Here is an 18,057-nt window from a genome sequence, read left to right as displayed (position 1 = left end):
TGGCCTCTAGGAATCAGTCCCGTACGAATATCAACAAGGCCAACCTTCCATAAAATTTTCAAATGAGGAACGAATCAGCAAGAGGCGATAATCTCAGCTTACACTATGAAGGAAGTTACTGTTAATCGTTTGGAAAGAAATTAGGCTACCACATCTCCCTTGGCTGACACAGAGGTAGAATTGCCTACTAGGAAAGAACTAGACGAACTCCCACCAGTAGAAGATTTCACTTCTTAGGGAAAGAATCGTCCAAGAGTATAACTGATGAAGTAGTGAGCCCTCCCTCACCTATGAAGCGAACTACTAAAAGGGCTGGAAATGTATTTGATATGTTTGGTACTCAGCGTTCACTAATGCCTAAGGGTGAACAAGCTCGACCTATTTTAAAGAATCCCATAAAAAATGATGAGCCTGAAATAAGCGCTTTGAGAAAATGTATCATCGACCTAGAGGCCCAACATAAAGGCACCATTGAAGAATACTTCACTAATTGTCATTCTCCATTTATAGAAGATATACTGGTTCTACCATTGCCTGATAAGCTAAAAATGCCACAACTCAAGGGGTATGAAAGAGAAAGAGATCCCCTCAGCCATTTGAACAAATATACATCATGGATGGAGCTATAAGGAGCCAATGACGCCATTATGTGCAGGGCTTTTCCCTTAACATTAGGAATAAAGCTCAAAGATGGTTCAGATGACTACACTAAAGGTCTATTAGAAATTGGACCGACCTAGCAATCACATTTCGAACTCAGTTCATGGGCTTCAAGGCCGAAACAAATTCGAAAGAACGCCTAGTAAACATTATGTAGGGACGTAGTTAATCACTCAAAAGTTATTTTAATAAGTTCAACAAAAAGTCGATAGAGGTGGAGAAAATCTCTGATGATGCAACTCTCATGGCAATCTTATCAAGACTAACGCCTAGAACGAGATTTTGGTGGTCCGTACATGAATATGGACCAAAAACTTATCATGAGTTCCTGAAGTTAGTTAAGAAATATACAAGTGCCGAGGAGGCGATCTCCGATCATGAAAACGGGAAGGTAAATCCTTAGCATCCAAAGCAGATAAGGGACAAAAAGTCAGAAAAATGTCCCATGCCTGAAAAAAAGGAAAGACCGAAGAAAGAATGGGCAACCTTGCCATTACCCAGAGAGATTCCTCTCCTAAACATTACATTGGGAGTAGTATCCACACAAGTAAAAGACAAAGATATCTTTCGTAAACCTCCTCCTTAAAAGAGAAACTTAATTGGGATAAACCACAGTAACTACCGCAGATATCATAGGTCGGTTGAACATAATACAGATAAATACAAATATTTGAAAGAGCAAGTAAAATCCTTAATGAGATGAGATAAATTACAAAATTTGTGGCCAAACTAGGGAAAACAGTACAAAATTTCCCTATGCAATCAAATTTACCAACTTTCCCTGCTCAACTAGCTCAAAATCCCTACTGAGCATTGAAATCAAAATGCTAATAGGTGGGAACCAATGCATGAAAGGTTCCAAGAAGAAACGCTATAGACAAGCTAGGAATATACCCATCGGGCAATATTATGAAGTAGGTCAACCTCATACAAAACCTACTACAATTTTCTTACACTAAATGGTTCAGATTTTCAAAAAAAGACCCTCAAGAAATACTACAAGATCAGAGTAAGGCTCTGGTGATAACCATGCCCTTTGGGGATGTCTGAATACGTTGAACTTTGGTAGGCAATGGAAGTTCAGTTAATGTTATATATTCCAAAACCTTGGAACAAATGGAAATCCTGAAGAAATGCCTCCAACCCTATTACAAAAAGGTCACATGGTTTCACCTGCGAACCCGTGGAAGTGGGAGGCCAAATTTCCTTAATTATAGAGTTGGAGGATGCTTTCTGTTAGAGAATAACCATTGTCGACTTTGTGATAGTGGACCTACCATCCAATTACAACGCCATATTAGATAGACCGATATTGCATGAGCTGAAGGTAGCCACTTCAATCTATCACTACTAAATGAAGTTTCTCACTCTAGACAGGTTGAGAATAGTGTATAGAGATTGGATAGAAGCTAGGTCTTGCAATGTTGATCCACGTAGGTGAAGGGTCAACATGTTCCAAGAAGAACGAAGCAATCACACCAAGGAAGCGTTGTTGAAGAGACCCATAACCTATACCTAACTAAAATATGTATAATAGAAAAGCACTGCAAACGTAGAAAGAAAACTTGCATCTTTATTTCGGTGTATTAACGTGGCCCTACCCATAGCTAGCGTTTCTATTCCTATGGTTCTAGCGAATACATTAGAACATTTAACATTCTGTATAATGACATGCTAAGCTAAAATGGATGGCAATCCCACTACATTTCCTTCAACCATATTTAAACATAGTTCGGGACTAAATGGAGCCCTAACCAAGGCAAATGAGTAATCAAACTTTCTGTCAATTTCATCTCACCCTACGATGTAATCATAGGACAACTACTATTTGACCAAAGAGAAATCGTGTCAATGCACCATTATTTCCTTAAGGTCCATATCCCTCATGGTATAGGAAAAACTAAGGACGACGAGGAGATAGCTGAGAAATATCGAATGAAGATTTATCCCATGGGAGGTACACTTTTTGCTATACCTAGGGTTTACATGGCCTATGCAACTAAGGTCGACCTCAACCTATTAGACCCTCGAGTCAAGCTCAAAGAGAGAAGGAAAGAACTCGTCGAAGAATTAAACAAAATTCAGGTTAGCCCAAATGATTCATCAAAAGAGCTCAAAATAGGTCATAAGCTACCACCATCAATAAGATCCCAACCGATAAAATCCCTCCAACAAAATCTCAATATCTTTGCATGGAGCTACAAAGATATAAAAAGGATTGACCCCGGAATCACTTGCTACAAGTTAAACATTGATCATTCAATCCGGCTAAAACAACGACGTTGTCCTCTGAATTCTGAAAGATATAGAGCTCTAAATAAAGAACTACAAAAATTGCTCAACAACGAGTTTACTCATGAGGCCAAATACCTAAAGTGGATAGCCAACCCTATGTTGGTTAAGAAGAACAACGAAGATTAGAGAATGTGCATAGACTTTATCGGCCTTAACAAAGCATGTCATAAGGATAGCTTTCTACTTCCCATAATACATCAAATGATTGGCGTCACATCAAGACACGAGTTATTTAGTTTTATGGATGTCTATTCAAGATATAATCAAATCCCTATGTACGACGCTGATCGAGGTCTTTATTGCTACATAATTATACCATTCAATCTCAAAAACGTCAGAGCTATATACCAACATCTCATAAATGGCATGTTCTCCAAACATGTCGATAAAATATGGATGTATACATTGATGATATGTTGGTCAAGAGTACAGTCGTGAAGGATCACCAACAACACTTTGTCGAAATGTTTGACATCATAAGAAAATATAAGATGAAATTTAATCCCATTAAGTGTACTTTTGGTGTTAACTCGGGACAATTGTTAGGATATATGGGAAACTAAAGATGTGTTGGGCCAAACCGTGAAAATATATGCGCTATCATGGAAGTAAAGGTCCATGTTCGTCCTAAAAAAGTTCAATGCCTCACGGGAAGAATAGCAAACTTAAGCCATTTTGTCTTCAAATCCATGATTTGGTGTAAACCCTTTTTTCGACATATTGCAATGAAAAAAGTTTGAATGGACATTGGAATGCCAAAATGCTTTCGAAGAACTTAAAAAGCAACTAGCTCAGCCACCAATTCTTTCTAAACCCAAAGCAAGAGAAATGCTACAACTATACCTTGCGGTGTCCAATAACGCTATTAGTGTCGTGCTGACTAGGAAGGAATAAAGAATGCAATATCTTCTTCATTATGTAAGTAAAACTTTACACGATGCAGAAGTATGTTACTCCCCTTAGAAAAATTAAGATGCAACGAGGAAATTAATACCGTATTTCTTGGAACACCCAATTGAAGTTGTGACAAATTACCCTCTAAGGCAAATCTTGTGGAAACTTGACACTTCAAGACAGATGGTTAAATAGACTGTCGAGCTAGATCAGTTCGACATGCATTACAAGCTCTGCACTACAATAAAAAGGCCAAGCATTGGCTAATTTTATCTTAGAATCCAGGAAAATCTCGGGATGGTCTCCATCTATCTCCTCCACATCCGATCGTTGAAGGTTAGGCAAGGAAGACGAGTTAGAACTAGTTGTATAAATAGTTATTAGGGAAAAAGAGGGAAAATAGCCTTCAGAGGTGACTACATTGGCGGTGATTAGCACAAAAGGAAATGTGAAGTAGGTTCCGTTCTGACATGATTTTTAGAACAACCCATCATAATCAGCTCATTCTGACCTCCTCGAACAGGATAATCCTTCTTTTTTTGTCTTCATAACAATAACCTTAGCTACCTCTGCAGCTTTGGAAGCCTTTTATCCCAATATTTCCTCATTTCTATCTAAAGGAAAACAATAGTCCTTGGATTATACATTAGATCAATAATACAGTGAAAACAATAGAAAATAGATTTCATACTTGAAGTTGAGTAGGCTGCTGTGGAACAAAAGCACAATGAAACAGGCCTCTCTTAAACATATTGAAATAAGAAATTACCGTGTTACGAGACCTCTGTCTCTTTGGAAGAGCTCAAATGGCGTCAATCTTGCTCTTGGTAGCCAAAGTTATAGCAGTCTTCTTATAAACTGCAAAGCAAAAGACAGAACGTAAGTCATTTAAGAAGTGACTCCGAAGTTAGTAAGTGTACCAGAAAAGCTGTAAGGGAAACTTGCACATCTTGTGATAACGGGTTGGGACAAATTCCTCCCTATCAACTTCAGTGCCCCTTTCCAAACACAAAGAAGAACTCGTGTTTCCATTTTTTCATCGAGGATGAAGTCCCCCATATTAATGATCCTCCAATCCTAAGCCTAACATTGGCATAGTACCAGTCGGAGTCTTTTCCATCCTCCTTAAAAGAGTATAGAGAATTGAACTGATCTACAGTGAGCTGGGGATAACCTATCCTATTCCATAGGATCAGAGTGGCAATTAGTGTCCTCCACCCATTAGGACAGAGCTGAGTAGAGACATATCCTCCTAGGAAGATAGAAACTTACAAATGGCTCTAGGAATTGACAGTTGAAGTCCGACACTTCGAATGGCCGAATAATTGCCACACACCCCTCTGGCGGATCATTAGCCCCGTCCGTAGTACTAGGAATGACCATCTTAACCGAACTGGGAATATTGTATTTGGCATTCCACGTCGCCAATAAATTTCCTTGTAACTACTAACCTAAAGGATGATGCCTTTCACTAGGATTTATGCCATCTCTACAATTCGAACTAAATCTCTTTGGTTTAACTATAGAAATTGAAATTGGAGTAAAAATTTCTTTAATGTCAGAACTAGTAGGTGGAGTAGGGGAAAAAAAAATGAATTCATCATGTTGTTTTACCCAAGAATGTGCCCTAGACTAATTTGAACTCATATGGTTGCCAAGGTGAAAATAAAAAGAAAAGAAATGTAACATTTTCGTAAAAAGAAGCACTCGAGGAAAAGGCAACCACACTCAGATAGAAAGCAAAGAGTATAGAATTTTTTTCTTCCTTTACAAAGAAAAGTGAAAGCTAAAGTGTAGAAATAAAGGGAAATGTAGCCTATATAAAGGGGAAGACCAATAGGTTCATTCCTGACCACTGGATGCAAAAAAAGGGAAAAATGCAAGGCCAAGATCGAACAAATCGAAACTGCATAGTTTTGAAAGAAGCTTGCTCAAAAACTATAAAAAATTGTGGAACATCATCTCTTTGATTTGTGGACACCTGTCACCATAGATCTTGACAGTTTCATCTGTAATGATTCAAATTTTAAGGTCAACATGTCACCCCAGTTGACTACGAAAATTGGGAGTAACTGTTGGGGTTCGAACTTTGACCTCGTTAAATGAATAGATCATCTCAAAAATGATCTCTCACTAAGGTCGGGCGTAATACCCCTGAAATCGGCTCGGGTTAAAGATCATCATCATTTTCATGACATAATGAAGTCTAGAAACCTGATATAACTAATGCACATTCCACTTTACCAAATCAAACCATGTCATTTAGCAAAACTGACATTAGCACCTCTTGCTCGACCAATCAATTCCAAGTAATGATTAGGTGACATCACGCCATCATTATTTGATGGTATTACTGCAGCCTATGAAATGATGACATGGCAAAATCGACCTCAGACACCAATCAAAAACAAGCAAATGACACACATATTAAGGGTCTGTTTGAGCCCCCATTGTTTTTTAAGAACATATTTTGGAATATTAGATTGATGGAGAATGCATGGTTAAAAAATAAGGAAAAAAATTTGGTTTGTGTGTTATATAATTTTAACGAAGAATATGTGGTTGAAAAGAAGAGAAAAATATATTTTAGGAAGAATGAGAATCAAATACCCACTAAGATCATTACTATAGATTGTTTAACCTTCGGCTGCTAATTTGTTTAATTTGATCTATATATAAGAATGTAATGGTCTCCCTTAGCACCAAACTCAACATACTCCTTGTAAACACTTCTCACTTACTTCAATCAACAAAAACACTCTCCTTATTTTTTTAAATTATTTCTACAATACATCTCTTACAAATTATTGTTCAAGTTGACAAAAATCAACCTAGTCATTTTTTTATGTCAACAAGATTCAAGTTGTGTTTATAAACGATTTAAATTATAAATCAATATAAATGAGTTGTGGATAAGTGTATGATACTTGTAGAATTTTTGAAATGTGTAGATAAAAAGATTAGAGTATTTATAAAAAAGAGGAAATAACACCCCATACATAGTAGTGGATCCAAGAATGTTATTCACCGTTGATCGTCGATCATCAACGACCGCAATAATGAGATTGTTTATTATTATTTAATTGAATAATATTAAAAATTCTTCAATCAATATATAGATGTACTAAACATAAAATTTATATACATATGATAATCCAATATATTTTTAATAAATCATAGATTCAATTTACAAAACCCACAACCCAAACTAAATTTACAAATAAATTACCATTTATTACAATTCAGAAATTACAATACGAAATCACCCACCAATATATATATATATATATTCAAGTTCTAAATGAAAATGGTATAAAAAAAAGACAAAATTCAAAAAAAGAAAAAGAGAGAAGAGATGGCTTATTGGCACCGACAACAGTAAAGGCACTGGGCGAAGCAGCAGAGAAAATCGGATGATTCATGGTTGGCTAGAGCTAAAGAAAGTCAAATGGTTGGCTAGAGCAATGCAGCTAAAGAAAAACAGCTAGAGTCAGGAGAACAGGGAAAGAAGACACAAACGAATACGTTTTGGAATACTCAGCATTTTTGAATAGAGATGGCTTAGTTTTGCCATTAGGGGAGAAGAACATTTCTTAAAATCGAAGAAAGTGATATATTTTCTTGTTCTCGAAGCCTATCCTCGTGCATGAGAAGAGGAGTAAGAGAGACATAATAAGATCAGTAAAACGATTTACTGTCGAAGACAATGGGGCATTCATTACACCATTTGTGCATGCATATGTTAGAATGCCTCATTGTTTTGTGATGAAGCCATCGAAGTCTCATTCTGATTGATAGCGAATGTAGGGACAAAGAATCGCAACTTCATATCAAGTCCCTCCAAATTGCATCTTTACTACTGCAACTTAAAGCAAGATAGTTTTTTCTTATATCTTCTACTTTATTCAAAGGCAAGCTGTTTTTCCCTCCACTAAGAAACATGGGTGATAAATGTTCGACTTATCTGGAGCTAATGAAAAGCTTTGCACATGTCAAAGCCAAACTTCACTACTGGATTGAGCTATCGATCCTAGGAAAAACTTGTTTACCGTCTTTAGTAGACTTTCCCTTTTCAAGTCAACCTTACCCAAAAAAAAAGTTTCAGCTATTGATGTCACTGCTGTCGATTTATCATTTGAAGTCTTTGCTGCTTATTTTCTTATGTTATGCTTTAACTGGAACCTGTACTTTTATAGTGATTTTTTGTCCCCTAGCTCACTACGGGTCCTAGGTTTCTCTAGCATTTATTCAGTATCCCTTCTTATTTTTCTCTTTTGGCTAAAAAGGCTGGATGAAAGACTGGCGGATCAAATAACCTCTTTTACGATGAAGCAAAGGCTGGAAATGTATTCTTTTCCTTCAAAGGCAAATGGTTTTCTAAGTTGGAATATCTTAGCTTCATTTTCTATGGAGTTAGTTAAGAAAACCATGTATGATATTGCTTCCTTCTTAAGTTGCTGGTTGGGGTGCTATCCCGGCAAACGACCCCCGTCTAAGAAGAATTGTGTTATGTCTCCCGATCCTATCTACTATTTTCTAAAAAGAATCAAGTTATTAACGGCTAGACAAACCAAAATGGGTCATGCAACACATTCATTTGTTGATGGATGAGAGGCAAATCAGATGATAAATTAAAAAGGTTGGTTAGTGAAGAAGTTTTTTGAAAAGTGAGTTCTTCTCTGCGCGATTTAGTGTTGTTGCAACCAATGATCAAGGTAGAACATAATAAACTATTGCCAAGAGGGACCAGCAAACTTTCGATCATTCGGTTTGGTTCTTCATCAAACCTATGGTATATACATATTTTACTACAAATGACTTCAATTCGACAATGTTTACGTTTAAGTAATTATATTAACATGACAATTATTTATAAATGCACCACATTTTAGCTGCATTATGATAGGTCCCAATCAAGAGCCAAAGGTATTGAAAATATAATTCTTTCTTTGGGTGAAAGAAAAAATCACAATTAATTGAATAATTTTTTCCCTGCCTTTCATTCATGTTCGTTACATTTATATAGGCAAGAGCTATAACGACTAACCAAGCAGTTCCTAAACTAAAGGAAGCACTACCTATACATAATAACAGTTCCTAAACTAGAGGAAATAATAGTAGCAGTAACAAAATATGTGCAAACAGAAAATGAAGGTGCAAAACAAAAAAAGAGAAATGCAAACACCACTTGGACTGGGTCTTCTTTGAAATATTATTCTAAATAAGATTCCTACGTGGCCTAACATTACTTCCCCCTCAAGTGGACACTTGTCCCTAAGGTCCACACGTGGAGGCTGCTTCTGGAGGTCTTTCTGGATATGGATCACTTGCACTTGCTTTGTCTTCAGGTGGGTTGCCCTCTATAATCTCTTCACAGGTAATGTTGCCCGTATTTGTGCACCCCTCCAACATTAGTATTTGTGATTTTTGACATTTATGACTAGTAGTAAACTTGTCATTGCAATTGAAACAAAGACCTTGTGCTCTCCGTCTCTGTATTTCATCCAAAGTGATTCTCTTAATGGGCGATGAAACTATAGTTTGTACTGGGGATGGAAGTGTGAGTTCGATGCGAGTTGTTGATGCTAATCGTGTGAACCTTCTTTCACATTGTAGCTGTTTGTCCTTCATCCTTGCTAAGCTAATTTCCTCCTTTAAAGTTTTAGGCTAAAACATGTGGATGCCCTCTGCAATCTCAAGTTGCAATCCGCACATGAACTTGCCCACAAGAGCCTTTTGGGTCCATCCCTATATGCAATTGCCCAACCTTTCAAATTTTCATTGGTAGTCCTTCAACTAGGGATGTCAAAAGGCTCGGCCACTCGGCTCGTAGAAATAAGGCTCATGGGCGGCTCGAACTCGTAAAAGCACGAGTCCGAGTGCAAGTCGAGGGGCCCTCACCGTAAGGCGGCTCGCCTTCTCGCCCATGAGCGGCTCGTTTGAACGAGCCACGAGTGTGGCTCGCCATTTTTAAGTGACCAAAACGGTCAATTTTTAAAAAAATTGACCTTTTGGTCACTTTTTTCAATGACCAAAGGGTCACCGATTTATTATTATTTTTTGCCTTCTATTATAAATACCTCCTTAATTCCCTTTTTTTTTCATATCAATTTTCTCCCCATTCTCACTTCTCATTTCTCAACTCTCTCCATACCAATTATCAAGTTTTTACTTTCTTGTGCTGTTGTGCAAAATATACAATATGGATTCATTTTTTACAGTTTATTCAGTTACAATTTCAATTTATCCAATTCTCAATTCTCACTACATTTATACTTTTACTAGTTATTATATTTGGATTTCATCATAAACAATCAAACAAATTGATCAACGCTCACTTGTTGAGAGCTTATTTGATACGGGATGTGGGCCACATGGCGAATCGCCTAGGACGCCGCAAAGTCAATTTTCAAATGAATTTGTCGGTCTAAATAACGTATCCATACCTGAAAATGTTCGCATTCATGATCATGAAAGCCACAATCCAATTGATTTGGATGATATTAACGTTCTTGAAGCAGAACATGAGAACAAAGATGTCGAATTAAACATCACAGATGCGAAGAGAAAGCGAAAGGGCAAAAAATAAGCAAAATATTGGGATCACTTTAAGTTGATTTCAACGAGAAAAGTTGTCGATGGCCTTGCAAAATCTAAGATAGTATGTAAATACTGCCAACAAAGATTGACATGGTAAAAAGGAATTGGTACCACCCATTTCAACCGCCACTACAAAGCATGTGCGGCCAGACATGGACTTCTTCCAACTGGTCAAACACAATTGCAATTTGACAATCCAGGCATCGGTTCTACGACTTCACCCCTATCTACGTGAGTGTATTCGAAGGACAATACTCAAACCGGAATAGTGAAATTTGTTGCCGCCACTGAGTTGCCTTTGGCTATTACAGACAATCAACACTTCGTCTCGTTCGTGAAAGAATATTTGCAATCAAGGTACGTTGGAGTAAGTTGAAACACTCTTCGTGCCGATATAATACAATATTTCAATAATTCAAAACAACAATTATGAGACGGGTAATATTTTTGAGAAACTATATGGTGCTTGAACGTCTTGATATAATTGTAAAAACATTTCATACATATAAAAATGATCCTGATTTTATTGAAATTATAATTGCCATGGAATTAAAGTTTATAAAATATTGGGAAGAATTACCTATGTTATTTCTTTTAGTATGCACAATGGACCCCCAATATAATATTTCAGAAACTAAATATGTAATTGATCATATCAATAATGTCTTAATACTTGATACACCTATCACCTATGAGATTTTAGAGCAAACATTATGTGGAATGTATGATTTATATACGGAAAGAATCAGTGCAAATGTTAGTCGGATACCCTCTGCACCTACTCCTTCGGCTGAAATTGAAAAAGATGATGCCGAAATAATGAATTTATTTCAAGGCATTAATATATTTAGATATGATGTAACTGCAATGTATTTATCTAGTATCTTGTCATCTACATTTGCATCTCATCAAACATCGATCACAACTCAAAATGCAATGCCTGTTGAATTAATTGATTACTTCAATCATAATATGCCAACAGATAGAACAATTAAAAAAGTTCAGAAGAAGTAATTGAATTCTAACCAAAGTATGATAGATGTTGGTCAATTGTTTCTGCAATTGTGAAAGATCTGCTAACACTACCGGTTAGCACTGTGATTTGGAGTCTGCCTTTAGTGCAGGTAAAAGGGTTTTAACCGATATTAGGAGCCAACTGAAAGAAGATGTTTTGGAAGCGTTAATGTGCGTGAAGGATTGATAGGACACTCATTTTCGCCTGCAAGATAAATATGCTGAAATTACAAGTCGTCGGGTAAATGATATTTGATTTAATTATATTAATTAAAAATTTCTTATTTTTTAATGGTTAAATTTAATTTTTTTTAAAAATTGTACACGTTACAACAAGTTGTTCGGTACAATTTTTAACTCCACCTATTTAAAATTGATGTAGCTGGTCCCAAGTCTGGATAAAGGAGGAGGGTTTACATTTTATCTACTTTAAAAAGAAATCGAAAAATGTATTTTTTGTAAATGTATTTCAAAAAATAATTCGTCTTCATTACATAAATATTTTATACTTTATGAAAAATATTACAATATGATAGAAGTAAAAAAAAAATGTAGTCATTAAATTATTTGTATTTTTTCTTTTAACGTTTTTTATTTTTTTAAAAAGCGTTTTCATTACATCATTTGTGTTTTTCTCTATTTAAAAAAAATGACGAGCTCGCAAGCTAAAGCTCAACTCGGCCTATGAGCTCTTGGGTCGATCTGAGCTCGTTCAAAATCAACGAGCCGAGCTTGAAAATAAGCCACGAGCACGAGCGGAGCTCGTGAGGTTAAGGCCGGCTTGACCCGACTCATTGACATCACTACCTTCAACGTACTAGTCTGTGTGATATGCGAGAGGGCTTCGTTGAAATCCTCTCCTTCTATCGGCCCAAAATGTTCCCACATCTCTTCAGAGAAAAGCTCCCATATGATCGGCTTGTGCTCCTCTTGATATGTCCTGCACAACGACTGCCACCATTGATTTGCTTCTCCCTCTAGGTGGTAAGAAGTAAGTGACACTATCTGGTTGTTGAGGGTATCTTGGTACTCAAAAAATTGGGCCACATGGGTGAACCATTATGTCGAATCGTTGCCAAAGTACTTTGGGAATTCCAGATTTGCCACTTTAGAAGAGAAAGGTTGGCGGCCACTTTCATTCTTCTCGTGATGTGAGTGGAGGGCACTTCACGTTCACGATTGTTGTGGCTGGAAGAAGCACTGTTTAAAAGGATAGCGCCAAAAAGTTTTTGGAGGTTCAGCTTGTCAGCGATGCCAATCTCCATTTGCTGCAATCCACTTTGAACCCTGTCAAGTCCTGCCTCCAAGGCTTCAATCCTTTCCTTCTTCGTAGCCAAGATAATGCAACTCTGATACCAATTTATAGGTCCCAGTCAAGAGCCAAATGTATTGAAAATATAATTCTTTCTTTGGGTGAAAGAAAAAATCACAACTAATTGAATAAATTTTTTTCTGCCTTTCATTCATGTTCATTACATATATAGGCAAGAGCTATAACAACTAACCAGCAATTCCTAAACTAAAGGAAGCACTACCTACACATAATAACAGTTCCTAAACTAAAGGAAATAACATCAGCAATATCAAATATACGTGCAAACAGAAAATGAAGGTGCAAAACAGAAAAAGAGAAATGCAAACACCACTTGGACTGGGTCTTCTCTAGGATATTATTCTAAATAAGATTCCTACGTGGCCTAATACATTAAAGGTTTTTGACATTTATTTCTTGTTAGATACTTTCAGTGCACTTTTATTCTCAATCTTCTATTAATTATCACGTATATTCCTTGATAATGATTTTATCCAAATATTTAGCTTGCTTTAAAATAAGGGACTATATATATATATATATATATATGCTTATTTTAGAATACTAAGGGTAAATAAATCCTTTTAGACCATTTTATCACAAATTCTAGACGAAAGTTGTTATTAGAAGATGACATGGTCTAATCAATGGAAACTTGATGATAAGGATGCAACGAAAAAAGTTATGTGTAAAAGTGTAAAAACGAACAGAGATTGAAAATCTTATAAACAGTTACGACATGGTGCAAAAAGTTAAAGTTTAAATGCAAATTTTAAGTACAATTATTACTACATTGTAAGTGTATATTTGGGAAGTGTTTATAAATCATAGTGTTTGTAAACAGAAAGAAATGGTTAAAAAGTATAGTACTTATAAATATTATGAAATGTAAAACTAAAAGATGTTTGACCAGAGTGTTTTTAAATATTTTTCGAAAATACTCTTAATTTAAATGCTCGCTTTGATGCCCTTATTTGACTATCTTTTTTTCTTATACTCATTTTCAATTATATATTCATATAATAAAATATTTTGTACTTTTCAGTATTTTTTGACCATACATTCTTCGAAAAATCACTATTTAAAACATCATTTTTTCACAATTTTTTTTTTTTTTTATAATGACCATCAAATAAGGGCTAAATTTTGCAACCATAAGACTTTTGTGTTAGCCTCTATTTGAGGCTCTATTTTTATACTATACATTTTTCTTTCTTATTTTCAGTTACACATTCTCTAATAAAAATAATTTTACACGTAAATTAAATTTTTTTTACTTAAGGCTTGTTTGATAGTGATTTTTAAAATTGATTTTTTGACTGTTAGATAGAAAAGTAAATCTTATCTGTGAGAGAAGAAGTAAAACATGACGACTGAAATAGTAAAATAATAAAAAAAATTGATTTTTTGAGGAAAAAATACTTCCAAACATGCACTTAATTTTAGAACACACATTCTTTAGAAAATCATTACTTTAAAATACATAATTTTGTTGTAAAAGGTAACTTTATTAAGTTACAGACGTGAATGATAATCCTTGCAGCTCTAAAAATTATTACTATTGTATCTTTGATTCTGCTATATAAATACAGGGTTTTGGTTCTTAATAAAATACACACAAGTCTATTAACTTTTCTCCGTTCTCTTCTATTTTATAATACGTTATCAGCATGAGTCTCTTAGAAGATTCATGATGGATTGTCAAGACACCTGATTGATTGATAGTGCAACTATGCATACCATTCTTCAGGATATAAAATATTTTTTGAACTTAACATTAGAAGAAAATAATGTTAATACAATATCAGATGCATGCGAATATCGTTGAAGGCTTAGGAAGAGTTTGTATTATTTTACCAAATAATTCAAAATTATATATTGACGATACACTTTATTCTAACAAATTTAGAAGAAATTTGCTTAGTCTTAAAGATATCTGTTGCAATGGATATCATATTGAGACAATGCAAGACAATAATATTGAATATCTTTGTATAACTTCTTTTGTATCTGGTTAGAAGCAGATAAAAGAAAAATTTCATGCACTTCCATCTAACATATAAAAATGTTTGAATCAAATAATATGAAAACCAGAAGTTTGTTGACCCAAAAAGCTTTATAATTTGGCACGATCGATTTGGATATCCAAGAGTTATAATGATGCGTCGAATAATAAACAACTCACACGGACATCATTTAAAAAACCAAAAGATTCTTTTGCCAAATGATTATCCACGTGTAGTTTGTTCACAAGTCAAGTTAGTCATTAGACCTTCGACTACAAAGGTCAATATTGAATTTTCAACTTTTTTGATAAGAATTCATGGAGATATATATGGGCCAATACACCCACCATGTAGATCATTTTGTTATTTTATGGTATTAATTGATTCTTCTGCTAGGTGGTCACATGTTTGCCTACTTTTCACTAGGAATGTAGCCTTTGTTAGATTATTTGCTCAAATTATAAAATCACGAGCGCAATTTTTCGATTACTCAATTCAAACTATTAGCCTTGACAATGATGGTGAATTTAGATCACAAGCATTCGATAACTACTATATGTCAATTGTGATTGTAATTGAGCATTTAGTTGTGCTTGTCCATACACAAAATGGTTTAGCGGAGTCGTTTATTAAACGTCTACAACTTATTGCCGGACCATTACTTATGAAAACAAAACTCCCAACTATTGTCTGGGGTCATGTCATCTTACGTCCTGCATCATTGGTTTGTATTATACCAATTGCCTATTATCAATATTCACCTTTGCAACTGGCATTTGGTATCGAACCTGATATTTCTCACCTACGAATTTTTGGTTATGCAGTCAAAGTCCCTATTTTACCCCCCACAACGTACTAAAACGGGTCCCCAATGAAGACTCGAGATTTATGTGAGTTTTGATTCACCATCAATTATTAGGTATCCTGAACCTTTAAGCGGGTGATTTAGTTACTGCACGTTTCGCAAATTGTCATTTTGATGAATTGACTTTCCCAACTTTGGGAGGGAAAAAACTATATCCTAAAAAATAAGGCAAAATTACTTGGAATGAAACAATTCTATCTCACTTTGATTCCCACAACAATAAATGTGAGCAAGATTTTGAAAAAATTATTTATTTGCAAAGAGTTGCAAATCATTTACCTGATGCATTTATTGACACAAAAAGTGACAAAGTCATATATTCCAGCAGAAAATATTTCAACAAAAATTTATGTCCATATAAGACAATCTGCTGTGACAAATGAATCTCAAATACGCCAAAAGCGTGATTGACTGGCCATTCAAAAGACTCTGTATCTCGAAAAAGAAAGGCATAATAGAAAAACCAACCAAAAATTTCAGAAGAAGTAACATTAGAAAAGATTGATTAATCAAATATTGAAGATATGGTTCATGAAAAACCACAAGTGTCCAAAAATAATGAGATTTCAATAAATAATATGTTAGCTCTTAAATTATGGGAACGAGACAATGTTATAGATAACATTTTTACCTATAATGTGGCTCTTGATATTATGCAAAATGAGGATCCTGAATCACAATCAGTTACAGACTATCAAAATAGAAATGATTGGCCAAAATGGAAAGAAGCAATACATGCGTAATTGAATTCCTTATAGAAACGAAAAGTGTTTGGACTCGTAATTTGAACACCTAAAAATGTGATCCCTATTGGATACAAATGTGTTTTTCTATGAAAGAAAAATGAAAATAATGAAATTACAAGGTACAAAACTCGACTAGTAGCTCAAGGTTTCTCACAAAGACCAGGAATTGCTAGGAGGAAACATATTATTCTGTAATGGATTCCATCACTTTTAGATTTTTAATTATTTTGACTGTGTCACAAAAGCTTGATATGCACTTTATGGATGTAGTAACTGCATATTTGTATGGTTCACTTGATAGCGACATGTATATGAAAGTCCTTGAAAGACTTAAGGTACCAGGAACAAATGATACATTCTCTAGAACTATATTCTCAATTAAATTGTAAAGATCATTATATGGATTAAATCAATCCGGACACATGTAATATAATCGCCTTAACGAATATTTGTTGAAAGATGGTTATAATAATGACAATATCTGTCCATATGTTTTCATAAAGAAAACAGATATTAGATTTGCAATTGTGACAATTTATGTTGATGATTTAAATTTAATTAAAACTCTTGAATAGCTCAACAAAAATACTGATTATTTGAAAAATGATTTTGAGATGAAAGATTTGGGAAAAATAAAATTTTGTCTCAAATTGCAGATTGAACATTTCATAAATGGATTACTTGTTCACCAATCTACGTATACAGAAAAAGTTTTAAAACATTTTTATAGAGATAATGCACATCCATGGCATCCCTATGGTTGTTCGATCACTTGATATGAAAAATGATCCATTTCGTCCACTTGAAGATGGAGAAAAGGTTCTCGGTCTTGAAGTATCATACCTTAGTACAATTAGAGCATTAACTTATCTTGTAAATTGCACTTGACCCAACAAAGTATTTTCTGTAAATCTCCTTACAAGATATAGCTCTATATCAACTCAAAGACATTGGAATGATGTTAAAACATATTTTTCGTTACCTAAAGGGTATTATTAATTTATAATTATTTTATTCTCAAAAGTCGGGATCTACTTTGATAGGATATGCATATGCAAGTTATCTATCTGACCAACATAAAGCTAAATCACAAACTGGTTATGTGTTTACACGTGGAGGAATGAATATATTTTGGAGATCTGTGAAGCAATCCTTGACAGCAATATCCTCAAATCATTTTGAAATTACTGTAATCTATGAAGCAAGTCAAAAATGTGTATGGTTGAGAAATATGACCCATCATATCCTGCATCATGTGGGTTAACTTTAATAAAAGATAATCTAACAATTTTGTATGAAAAATAACGCAACTTGTATTGTACAACTAAGATGAAGCTATATCAAATATGACAAGATGAAACATATTTTTTCAAAATTCTTCCATACACATGAGCTTCAAAAGAATAGTGACATCGACATCAAACAAATTCGCTTAAGTGACAATGTGATCGATTTATTCACAAAAGCACTGCCAACATTTACATTCAAGAAATTAGTTCATGAGATTGAAATGCGTCAACTCAAAGATCTTCAGTGATCAACATTAGGGGGAGTAGTTGTACTCTTTTTCCCTCGCTTAAATTTTATCCCACTAAATTTTCCTAACAATATTTTAATGAGGCAATATTTATTTTTAGTACTTCAAAATAACTGTACTTTTTTTCT

Source organism: Olea europaea, chromosome 3 (genome assembly GCF_002742605.1).
Source record: "Olea europaea var. sylvestris chromosome 3, O_europaea_v1, whole genome shotgun sequence".
In the NCBI taxonomy this organism is placed as follows: domain Eukaryota; kingdom Viridiplantae; phylum Streptophyta; class Magnoliopsida; order Lamiales; family Oleaceae; genus Olea; species Olea europaea.
This window is presented reverse-complemented; position numbering follows the sequence as displayed.